Below are 12758 nucleotides of genomic sequence, written 5' to 3'. Positions count from 1 at the left end.
CAACAACACCCATCTCAAAACATGTCAAGTCAAATTCACTGCTCTCATAATTACAGTTCCAGAAGCAGTGACTTATCTAGATCAACAGGGTTTTTGAACTATTTATAACTGCTGAAATTAAAAAAAAACAGTTCTCGGGTAATTGTGCTCCGTTAACTAATTCCGGTGATTTTGTGCTGCTACTCTCATCATGTTACATCATTGAAAGCTGTTCTGAACATACCAACCATGAGAAAAACTTCAACTACAGCCTGCATCCAACTAGGCGCAGACAGCCAAAGCTACAGGAAACAGCTTCACAAGTGGCACTGCTCACAGCTGGTTCAAAAACTCAGCTTGCATTGGCCCCTCGTTCAAAGGAAACTCAACTTACAGAGACGATCCCCACGGTTCTACATTGACAAGGATTCAGAAACAGATTTCCAGAGGTATTTAGGCATCTACGTTTGCAACTAAGTATTTGAGAATGTCAAGATCACTTAAAACAGCTGCTTAAAGCACTCTGAAAATCTGGCTAGGCATTCATTGCTTGCAATCTAACAACAGTCTTTCCCTCCCAAATCATCTGTTGCACCATCTATCATTGACCCAGGGCACACAAAGAAAATCTGATTTTCAAAGGTAAAGTTAAATGAGGATAATACATTTTTAAAGTTGAAAAGAACAGTAACTACCTTTTTTCACCCCATACCTAGGGTCCACCTCTGAATCTCAAATTATATTTTGCTTTGTATTTTACCAGTGATAGTGCTTGAAAAGAAGTTCATAAAGAGTAATTCCTTAATTAACTCTCCATTACCTTTGTTATCTTTACAATCACCTCTGATCACCTAACATGAAGAGAAAGTCAAGAAACGGCGCTGACTTTCCTGTGGCATTCAGCCCCAAGAAATGAGTGCTCCCATCTAAAAGCAACAACATGAACGCACAAATTTAGCAACCTATTGCTCTCAGAGTTTTCACAAAAGGACTGTTTATCAAACTTCCTCCAAAAGCTTAGAAGCACGGCAAGATTCATCACCTAAGACCCTGCCGAGAGATCGTAGCATTACACTGAACTGAAAGCAGCTTTCAGAAGTCAAAATGAAGTAATCTGAAAACAAGCATAGCAGTTGCACACATACAGACCAAAGCACAGGACCAGTGCTGCTGAGAGCTGATGTCATTACAAGACTGCTCTCTGATTTTTTGAAAGGTTATGGTGAGCGGGGATCCTGATGACTGGAAAAATGCAAAGATCACATCTCCAGGAAGGCCACGTCTGTAGACACAAAAGGCTGCTAAGCCGGACTTCAGTCCCTGGAAAGATTATGGAGCAAATCCTCTCGGGAGCCACGTACAGCTGCTCGAAGACCAAGACGGTGACTGGCTACAGCCAGCAGGCATTCACCCAGGAGAAACCATGCCTGGGCCACCCGACCGCTTTCTGTGATGACTGGCTCTGTGGATGAGGGGACAGCCACAGGTGCTGCTTATTTTGACCTTAGGAAGGCTTTCAACAAGGCCTCCCACAGTAACTTTAGAGCCAAATTGATAAGATATGGCTTGACTAGCTGGACTGTAAATTGGGTGGAAAACCAGCTCAACCACTGGATTTAAAGGACTGCGATCCGTAGAGGGAAACCTAGCTGGCAGCCTCTTACTAAATGGTACTCCTCCGAGGTTGATACCGTGGCCAATACGGCTTAACGTCTTCACAGGCAGTCTGGGCAATGGGACAGCAGGCACCCACAGCAAGTTTGGAGGATATCAAACGGGGAGGAGAGGCTGATACACTGGAGGTAGGTCAAACATCAGAGCAGGCTACCCAGAGCAGCTGTGGGATCTCCACCCGCAGAGGTCTTCCAAATCTGACTTGACATGACCCCAAGCAACCTCACCGACACTGGCCCTGCTTCAAGTGCGGCTTGCACCAGATGATCTCCAGAGGTCCCTTCCAACCTAAACTATTCTATGACTACATTGTGAGTAAAGGAAAGCAAAGGGAAGCAGTTAAAACTATTTTAAAAACTGAGATATTTGAGATATTTCCTTTCAAGTGAAAATAGGCCAGAAATGAACATTAACAGTGAATACATCCAACTTTTGAGCCAGTTAAAAAAAAACAAAAACCCTAAAAAAAAAAAACCCTAAAGGGAAGAATTCAGTGCTTCCAAAGGAACTCTGATGGAATGTTTTTTTTTCCTAATTACACAAACTGATCCAACTAAATCCTCCAAGGCAAGAGAGAGGCTTTACCTGTAAACTGTCAAATAACAGGTGATCTCTCAGGCCAAAGACTTCTGTCTGAATTTGCAAATGGATCTAGTGATCCAACTACCATGCTTTTCAGTAACTAGTTGTATGGTCCTTTTCTGGCAGATATCTGTTCTTAAGGATTATGAAGCTTTTTAATAATGCCTCAAGGGAAGAACTGAAGTTTGCTTTCATTTTTCAAATCCCGTCCCGTTCTCCCCCATCAGCTCCAGAGAAGCAGCTGAATGAAGAGTTACCATGGCATACAGGAATTAATTTCATTTCACAGTCAGGTAGCAGCCATCAAAGATGAAGTTAATTCATTTCTCAATATTAAAGACCACAACACAAATATTTGTAAATAAGCCTACTGTAAGAACCTCCATGGTGTCTATCACTCTAATACCTGAAACTCAATAACTAAAGCCTTCTCAGCAACACAGTTCAAAATCATTTAACAGTTCACTTCTGCCTTGATCTCTCTTGGTTTGTCTGCAACAACAATGGGGAAAAACCCCAAACAAAGGCCATAATTCACTGCTAGCATAACACCTCCTACGAGAGATAACACCGTACAGTGATAAGCACAAACGAGCAGGAGCTACAGTGCTTTTGCTGTTGTTAGCCTTATAAAATATTCTTTATGTTACAGTAGCAACCGAGAGCTCAGTCAGGGACACATGCCATACCCTAGATCTTGTATAGACAGAGGAAAAAAAAATTAACCCTCCCAAGATAGTAATTACAAGGGAGAGCATATTCAATCTAATTTAGGTACCTGAGCTAGGAGGCTCATCTGACCAAAACTGCTATATATCTGAGAGCGCTGAGCAATCTACAGCCATGTTTACAGCGACCCATTTCTCTCCACTTCATATGGTGGCCGAAGTCAAAATTAAAATTACTCTGAAGATCCAGAAGTAAGGTGGTGTGAATCCCCTCCCCAACTTAAAGAAATAGAAAAAACAAACAGGGATGGTGGAGGGCTGAACAAGAAAAGGGACAAAGTTTAGTGGAAGAGTGGATCCCCAGCTGGCTAGCTATCTGATCAGCTCCTAATGCTCATTATTTCTAATATCACTGGCACATTGGTGGAGCTGGATGTTAGTTACACGCACCCCAGCAAAGCGGGCTGTGAACATTGCTCAACCTGCTTTGTATGTTTTCCTGTGTACAAACAAATGCGGGAGCTGCTGCCACCCCAGGCAAGCATGAACGAAACCAGTTTAAAAAACACCAGCTTGCCGAAGAGATGCGTGCGAGGCGGCAGCCCGGACGCAAGGGCTGGCGGCTCGTAACTCCCCATCCCGGTGCTTCATGAGGAATTTCTGACCTGTGCTTAACAAGACTTGCGTGAGCAAAGGTTAAAGTTCCTAAGTACTATTTAAAGGGCTTTCAAGCTCTCCAATGTGACAGGTGTCAGGGTGCCACCCGCTATGAAAACCATATTAATTTATCCAAACTAGTAGTCATTATGGTGATGTGTAGGGAACTTAGCCGAGCACTTCGCGGCTCCATTTTATCCCCCGAATTACTGCATTTCCTGGTGTAAAGCCAAGATGAAGGAAAGGCAACCCATTTACTAACAAAACAATTCACGGGCTGCAACCGCAGAAGCTGCTTGTCTGCAGCTTTTCGTTCCCGCAGGTTTTCGCTGTAACTATCAGACAGAAAACCCCGAGGACAGCAGCCCAGCGACTCCCCGCCCAGCTTCAGCAGCGCGCCGCAGCCCCCCGCCCCATGCCAGGCTGCCTGGGAGCCCCACGGGAATCGCTCCGTTAACACCACCAACACCAGCAGAATCAGGGCTGGCAGTGGGGCTACACTCGCTGCTTTCGGTTCCGCGGGGGTGCCGCTCCGCCCCGCGGCGGGCTCCGGGCCGCGGACACGCGTGGGGCGCCCGCTGACAGCCCCCGCGCCGCGCAGCCACGGCCTCGCCGCGCACTCGGGCAGAGCCGCCGCGGGAGCGAAACATGCGCAAAACGCTGTTTTTAAGTGCGGAGGGGAAGGAGAGAGGGAGAAAAAAAGCCCTTAAAGCGGAAAAATGAGCGCAGCCTGGCCTAACAGACACCTCCGCGGGGGCCCCCCCGGCCGCCGGGCTGACAGCGCCGCGGCGGCGGCCGCGCCACCCCCCGCCTCCCCCGCACCCTGGCGACGGGGCCGCCCCGCCGGACGGGACGGGACGAGACGAGACGGGAGAGAAGGGGAGGGGGCCCCGCTCCCCCCGCCGCGGCGCCCCCGGGTCCAGAGCCGGGAGTCCCGTCGGTACCTGTTGCGCCGCCCGTGCGCGCCTGCTCCGCACTGGTTCCCTCTTCCTCCGCCTCCTGCCGCGGCACCGTCAGCCCCGCAACATGGCGGCGGGGGCGGGGGCCGCCCGGAAAGGAAGCCGGCGGCGGGCGGGGCAGAGCGCCGGGGCCGGCGGGGTGCGGCGTGGGCCGAGTCGGGGGCGCCGCCTCGCTCGGGAGCCCCTCGCTGGCCGCCACCGGTGCCGGGCTTCAAGCCGCGGGGTGCGCGGCGGGTCTGGGCACGGGCCCGGCCTAGGTGGGCGCCGCTCCGGGCGAGGGCTGGCGGCACCGCTCAGACCGGGCCCCCAGGCAAGGCTCGCCGGGCCGCGGGGTGCCCGGGCCGGACCCACGCTGGGTCACGGTGTCTCTGGGCCCCGGAGGCGTGAAGGACACAACTGCTAACATCGCCCGGCCTGACCTCCGCAGCACGGCGCGGTCCCACTCAACGATTCTTGCTAGAAGTGGTGGTTGCTGTACAGGACGATTTTTACAATGTAACAAGCTGCCACTTAAAGACCTTAGCTGAAGGGAATTTACCACATCCTTACTGAAGTCTTTCTCGCTCTTGATGACAACTGCTGGCTAAATCGTTACCCCTTTTCTCCGCAAATGATTTTTCCTTAAGGTTTCCAGCTATTTGTATTCAGGAAAAACATTGATAACAATCTCTTAAATATCTCCGGCCTGTCTCAGTCGTTACAGCTTCTTTTTCCAAGCCGGGCAGCGATCTCCCTCTCCTGGAGAGGCCCTGCAGGGTGCTGGCGAGCGCCCGGCGTTGCTCTGCGATGGGCCGCGTGTCCTGCCCGGACACCGACGCCGGGGCTGACAAGGCAGGCGTGAGGCACTGCTCAGCATACTGAAATAGTTAAGGTTTCATGAATTTATTTTGTCAAAAATGAGTTAAAGAATTCTATAGAAAGGAGACTCAGGAGAAATGGCTTAACTTTTAAACATTGAAACTTGAAGTACATTTGTTATTGGAAAACTATTTAAGCATATAGTTATCCAAGATTTTTATTAATTGCTTGTACTCTTAAACATTTCTAGAGCTTTTTCAATGACTGGATCCTGCTATATATGAAAGATTAAAGTGCTTTTCTGCTGTATCTTTTCTGTGTAGATAATTATGTATCCCCTTCAAATACAGAACAGTTTCTTCGAGACAGTGACTCGTTCTTCTAGGTCCTTAACCAACCTTTCCAATTTGTTACACCTTTTATAACTAATCATGATTCTAGAATAGTCTCATTATTGTGCTATATAACAGCCATAGTAGCACATGCTATTCTTCAGTATTTTTGCTTAGACATCCAATGACTATAATTGCTGTTATAGCTGCCACATTGCACTGACAGCTTGCATTTGTTTACTGTCATGACATCCTCAGTCCTCTTCTGATTTAATGCTTTCCAAAATACAGTCTTGCCTTCCTTACTACTAGCCCAAAACTATGCTGTGCATTTTGGTTCCTATATGCAGTCAGCAACCTAGTCTGAAGTTTAGTTTGATGCATAGAGATATGTGCGATTTAGGTGGATTAAAATACACGTTGTTCAAGTGACTCTTGCTTACTACATGATTTAAATCATTGAGTGGTGACCGGTTCATACCATTATCTAGGCCTTCAGCTGTTCTGAAGTAATCTGCAAATTTTATGAGCAGTGCTTTACTTTTTGCCAAATAACTAATTGAGATAATGGAATAGCACTGGGTCAAGAACAGATTCCTTTGGAACTCAATTAAAAAGTCTCTCATATGACAAATTTTCATTTAAATTACTTTCTAATGTCTCTTAATAAGCAGCCTTTAATCAATTTAGTACATGTTATAGTTATATTGCATAGCTCTAAATGACTTTGTTGTGTAGGCAACACCTACAGTCTGCTTTGGATTTAACATAAATGCTTATTTGGGTCATGTACTGTGTGACATTTGTTCCACTGGCCAAAGGGTCACACGTAAAACCAGAGGGAGGAGAGTTGGAAAGCGCTGCCTTAGAGCCAGGTGCTCTGTATGTGGTAGGGTGTACTTTTTGCACACATGATCAAAGGGAAGATGAATCGTGCAGGGGAGGTAGTTTTAATATATGTTTAGTTGATTTTAATTTTATATACAGGTCTGCAGCTACTTAAGCCTATGGATAGGCTAGAATATGACCTATACTTGCTAACATTACCTGCTTTCCTGCCTCAATTACCTCTGTTGCAAACTTCAGCAGAACTGCAAAGGAGATATCTCAAAGCTGTTACATCTTCAGCATTGAATTCCACCTTATATCGGAACACTAAGTGCAATATTTGTAACCTAACAACGTTTACAACTACTGGTTATGTGTTTTATGTTCTTATTGTTAAACATCCTTCTCCCCCGTACCAGGTAATGCTAAATAAAGCCAACAGAGTTTTCTCCTATGTATACATTTGATAATCTGTCTATGTGAAAGAAGAAATAAATGCCTTCTTCGGTATGGGTAATGAGATTCCTTGTACTATACTGAAAAAAAAACCGCCAAATTGTTTCTCTACTCCTGTCTAAAACATGCTGCCATCTAAAGATAAGTTATTAAACTTAGTAAAAAACAAAACAAAACAAAAAAACAACAACCAAACATGCTGCCTAACAATTGCCTTTAGATGACAGACTGCACAAAGTAGGAAGTGTATAAAGGGCATGGGGATACTTTTTTACGTAAATACGACAGATGGGGAGGACACTTCCATGTTATTACTGTTATGTAAGATGCCTACAGAAAAGCAGCAATGTAGCTCGTAACTACAGATGTTGCCTAATACCGCCTATGCTAGAAAATTTAAGCTGTGAAAACCTGCAGTAGTATGAGCCGCATTGCCTGGGAAGGGAGAAGTCAGAAAACAAGCACAATTCAGCTGACTTCCCAAAGAGAAAACCGTGTGTGAGGAATTAGCATATAAAAGCTTTATGTGTTCTTGTTCTAGAAAAATTGAATGCTGTTTCATCTGCACTGTCACAAAAACCAGCAAATCGGAAGTATTAGAACAGTAAATATCTGTGAGACGAATTAGCAGGAAGAGGAACAGGACCCAAGCTGCTGTGCAGACACATTTGCATGTAGCAGCCCCTCAATCATTCTTCCTTGTATTTGGAGCATGTAGACACCCAAAGTTTAACGTTAGAAAAATGCATCCTTTAAGTGAATCTGAAGTAACTCTTAATTCCCCAAATGGAGAAGACTGTTACAGAGATGTTCTTAGTGATGGCCGAAGCAAAAAAATAGTATTATGTCTACTCTGTGTTCATTTTTATGTTTTAATTTAGTAGCTGCATTACCATTTCTTTAAAATGAAGAATTCTGTCCTCTGGTTTGAAAGAATGAAATTTGTTTTCATTCTGAGTTTGTCTAATGCTTAAAGTATGTTCAGAAGAAAAATACTTTTATGAAGGTGAAGTTTCTAGAAGCACTGTTGTAGACTATGCCTTTGGGCATCTCAGAGTTTGGGGGGAGTGTGCTTTTTGCAAGTTTCAACATGCAGCGTTGAGGGCTGATGTCAAGTAGCAGGTGAAAGAAAAGTCCCTTCTGGCGAGAGTTAGTACCCTTCTGGTAAGCAGTAGACAGTGACAATGTGACTTAAAACTGCAGGAATTAATGTGTTTGTGACAGAAAGCCATTAAGGTTAGGGAAATTACTTAATAGTAACTGATGAGTAATAGGAAAGACAGCTGAAAGGAGAAAAAAAACAGTGGTATGATAGCAGAGACCTGTTCCAGACATAGGGGCAGGGTTACAGCATAGCAACTCCTGAGAAGAGACCAATTAGATGAAACTTGTAGGAGAAGCAGAAAAGAAGAAGTAGGGTTTAGTATAAGCAATAACTCAACCTTTAGTATTACTATGTTACCATTTACTATTCTGCAAATCTTTCTCTTTTAACATCTGAGCCTAAAGCAACAGACAGAAGCAAAACCTACCAAGAATTCTGAAGATGGATGAACTAGAATATTAAAAACAACTCAATTTTTTATTTTAACGCTTTACTTTATAATCATTAGCTGTACTCTTATCATCAATTCCCAGTTACAAGAAATGTTGCTATCTGTAGAGTAATAAGGGAGGATCTCCACTGGTAGCAAAAGAGTTCATGAATAAAGTTGCTCAGTCTGAACTGAGCAGTAGATAATAGTACTTTTTCGCTACTTTTGGTTTACTCCAAAATATTGCTTATTTTCTCTGCTGTGCTGCTGGAAGACAGACCAGAAGCTAATGCTTTGTTCTTCCAGTCCAAACCCTCTGACCAGGCAGCGTCTAAGCTTGCTGACAGACATGACTCTTCAAGCACATGGTTAAAACATTAAAAGTTAAGCAAAGAACATAAATTTTGAACACCAGAAACCTGTTACTGCCAAGAATAAGCTACATTTTGTGAATGTTTACTGATCAAGGATCAGGGAATGCTAAATAAAGTGACAACTATTTCTGAATGGTCAAAAAGCAGTAATTGCAGCATGCTGATCTGCACAGGTTCCACTTGTGGTCTCTCATTAAGTTTTGCTTGCTAATAGGAGGCATTTCCTAAATTGGAGAGGCCAGCTTGTTGTCCCAGCTATTTAAAACATATTCACCAGCCACACCTGTCTGATGAATGACAGCTCTGGCCCCTGTATTCGAATCACTGTTATCATTGATGCTAACTTTTTTTTTTTTTGAGCCTCCTCCTTTTCACCTCAGCTAACACAGAAGCAATGAGCTGTCACTTAATGCTGTACTATTTTTACACCAAAGTGTTCAAACATTTTCTTTCTTCTGAGCAAATTTCTGATACTTTCTTTAGCCTAGGCCTTTATTTAAGCCTGGATGCATTCAACACAATGGGATAAACAAAAGGACAAGTTGATATTTACTTTCTACACCTAACACAATAGAGGTGGTGCACTTCTGATGTTGATTCTGACTAAGAGTTATCAAAAAAGTATACAAGGTATTACATCAAAAATAGTATTTTTAAAGATCCTCTTTTGAATTCTGAACCAGAAAGTCACACAATTCTTGAAACAGCAAATGTTACAAGCTACTGTATTAATTTGCAGGATTTTCTGCCAGTTACTATCTGTATAAAATAAAAAAAATCATGTCCCAACTCTGTTCCCTGCCAAGGACAAATATTATTTTGCATGGGAGGGAAAGCTAGATTGTACTTGTTCAAAGAGTAGCAAAAGCTCCTTTGGCCAACCACACTGAAATTATTTTAAGATTTATAAAACATCTATATAACCATAAAGAAAGTAGATTTTCAGACAGGCCAGAATGAGATGTGAAGGCAACATTGATTCATACAGACTGAATTTTAGCAAATGAGGTTCTTGTCAACTATAGCACTGGAATTCAGAAATATACAAACACACATGAATTTCAAAAGTTTGAGGTGCTAGCAGTAACACATTAGTAGGGTTAAGCAAGGTTATTTGTTGCAATTTGTAACCTGTATGCTGTATTTTGTAAATAATACGTTGGTAATCCCAGTTCCAAGTTCTTTTCCAATGCATTTGTTTCTCCACTCTCATATGTTTTACTACAATGAAGTACCCTAAGTTGCTTTTAAAGGATAAATGAGGTAAAAATCAATTCTGAAATAAATCACCTCAGATCTGCAACATTTTTGTGAGTTGCTGTGAAAAGGAAAGATTACCAGATTTTCAAATTTCTGGAAAGATGCAGGCATGCTATAGAGAAAGTAAGTGCTATGATACAGATATGAGGCAAAACTTTGTAAGAGAGTAAAGTATACATATGATTAATAGCCAAAAGCTCTGTGTTAAAGGAACATCGGAAGTTTCCAGTGAATGACTGTGACTCTTGCCTGCCAGATGTAATGCTGACAGTCTGAGGTGCTACTGCCCCCCTCTGCTTGCCTGGTGCTCTGCTGGACTTTATTATCCACGACAATGACAACAAAAGCAAGTATGAAGTGGTTTTTGCTGCTGCAATTAACAACATTGTGCAGTACCTTCAACTAGTGGCTTAAAGTTGTTGCGTTCAGAGGGCTGGATCTAGTTTAGCAGCCTTCAGCCAAATTGAGTTGGCATGTTAGGCTTAGGGATCTTCTGGACTTGAAAGTTGTTCCTAAAGAGGGATAGGCTCTCAGAATGAGTCACTTTGTAATCCACATTGACATTAAAGTTTAACAGAGTTAAAATCAGAGATGAAATCCATGGATTGTGAAAGGAGGCTATATATCTATATACAATCAGCCATTAATGCTTCACTTGAATTCTCATGCAAGATTTGTCTTGCTTTCATGATGCTTCTTGCTTTGGTAAGGGAAACCTATAACTTCACTGATCACCTCAGAGCCCTTCTTAAAATTCTTTTAGATTCAGATTAGATTCAGGTTAGATTGTAGAGTCACCAAAACAACACCAGCCAATACTAATGATTCAGTAATTCTGTCTAAGAATCCTCATCTGCCTATCTATTACCTTTAACCTTCAACTCTAAATGGTTTAAGGCAAAATTATCTTTCTGTGATTGAGCAGTGTCAGGACACAGGCTTTTATTGCCTAATAAAGTAAATCCATTGGCACTGGGCACTGGCATTCCTTCCAAAGTGACACTATGCTGATTTGCTGCAGTTGAATTTGCCTTCTCTCTGGAGGGTCATCTTGATTAGAGGCCACTGCCTTCATTAATATCTTGGCACTTAGCAAGCATATTAACTTGAATGACAACTGCAAACATGGCAGTTTCACGTGCTAGAAATACCAAATGTACAACAGTTCTGTCCCGTGCTTCTGCCATCCTGAAGTCCTGGACTGTTTTGTTTTATGGAGAGCCAGGTCAGTCCTGCCTAAGTATCACTCACTAGACTGCCTATATGAGAGGATTTTAAACCAGATGAAAGAGAGGAAGCCCTCAAAATTTACTGCACTGCCACAGCAAAGAAAAGGAGCTTTATCACAATTATAAGAACATCAGAATAACAATAGGTCCTTGGGAAAAGTCATAAGATTGACATCTAGTCTGATGAAGTCCTCATCAGTGCTGGAGTGGTAAATAAGAAACAAGTATCTTCACTGACTTCATAATCCAGGTCAAACTATGTTGGCAAACTCTGTGTTGTCCAGATTACAATGGATGAACTCAATACACCTGTGCATCCTCAGTTTATCCTTGACTTCATTACTCCAGAGAAACCACATAGCACATATAAACTCCATGGCCATAAGGCCACTTTGAGTCAGAGCTTGCAGTATGTCTAAATTTCTAGGCACAAATCTGTAAAAAGCTTCAGTTCTAATGCTTGCAGAACTACTACATTTTTTTCACAAGACCCTCAACCTTTTTCAGTGGAGAAGATGAATGGTGCTCACTGACTGGTTAATCTAAAGCTTTTATAGTCGTCATTATTCACCCTTAGGCTTTATTTAAAGTGTACCATTCAGAACCTGCACTGAATAGAAAAATATTGTAGTTAATTTTCTCATGGTACTGAGTGCTTCACAAATGCAATTTTCCTCACAAGATTCCTGAGGCAAGTTAATATTATTACCTTCATCTTATAGATGAAGGACAGAAAGGTGGAGCAATTTGAGCAAGAACATTTCAAATGTCCACTATTTTTGGATGCTTCTCTTGGGACACCAAGACCTTACTTGAAGGACTTACTCTGTTCAAGGCATAGCTGCTAGGGTTTTATTTGAAGCTGGATGTGCTGCCTTTACACATATCTCATCACACATAGCTCGAGTCAGCACTAAAGAGCCAAAGGATGGTATGAGCTAGGGTGCAATTCCACACCATGCAAATCTCTCAGAGTCATTACTGCCACAGTCCTACCTGCCTTCTGTTCCCAGCCATATGTTCCCATTCCCTCGCACTGGCACTTGTCTGACTCCTTCAGTGAGTTAAAGCTGGAGAAAGGAGGAAAAAAAGGTGATTAGTTTTTGCCTGCTTTGGTCCCTTCAGCAGCAAGCTGCAGGCCAGGGGACTTGCCCAGTGAGGCAGCTGTGGAGCCCCTGCCCCAAAGAGGCCGTAGCCCTTCAGACAAATTGCGTTTTTACGTGTCAGCGATCGGTTAAATGCCGGCAGGACGCCTTCTGCTTTTGACCTCTGCGAAAATCCCCATATTCTCCTTAACCTACGCACCACGGAGCCGCCACAGCACCAGCCCTTCCCCTCCAACCTGCGGCCCCCCCGCCCTAAAACGGTTAACCACGAGGACACGCCCCCTGACCTCATTGGACGGCCGTCCCCCTGCGCCCCGCCCA

General features: G+C 43.5%; 1 protein-coding gene across 2 annotated transcripts in view; it reads right to left on the bottom strand.

The window, feature by feature from the left end:
* Window positions 1–12695, bottom strand: part of ITSN2 (intersectin 2) — a 92575-nt gene extending 79880 nt beyond the window's left edge. Inside the window, exons 1-2 of one of the 2 annotated variants that reach the window (XM_026123604.2) lie at window positions 12637–12695; window positions 12328–12401 (exon numbers count right to left, since the gene is read on the bottom strand). The gene's annotated coding sequence lies outside the window, so the exon portion shown is untranslated. Of the gene's footprint in view, window positions 1–4504; window positions 4614–12327; window positions 12402–12636 lie in introns of those variants that run through there. The other variant, XM_026123603.2, reaches the window with a different exon arrangement.
* Between the last annotated feature and the right edge of the window lie 63 nt (window positions 12696–12758).

The sequence above is a fragment of the Dromaius novaehollandiae genome, chromosome 3, assembly GCF_036370855.1.
Source record: "Dromaius novaehollandiae isolate bDroNov1 chromosome 3, bDroNov1.hap1, whole genome shotgun sequence".
NCBI classification, from domain to species: Eukaryota; Metazoa; Chordata; class Aves; order Casuariiformes; family Dromaiidae; genus Dromaius; species Dromaius novaehollandiae.
The sequence above is the reverse complement of the archived record's forward strand: the minus strand, read 5'-3'. Positions and strand labels throughout refer to the sequence as shown.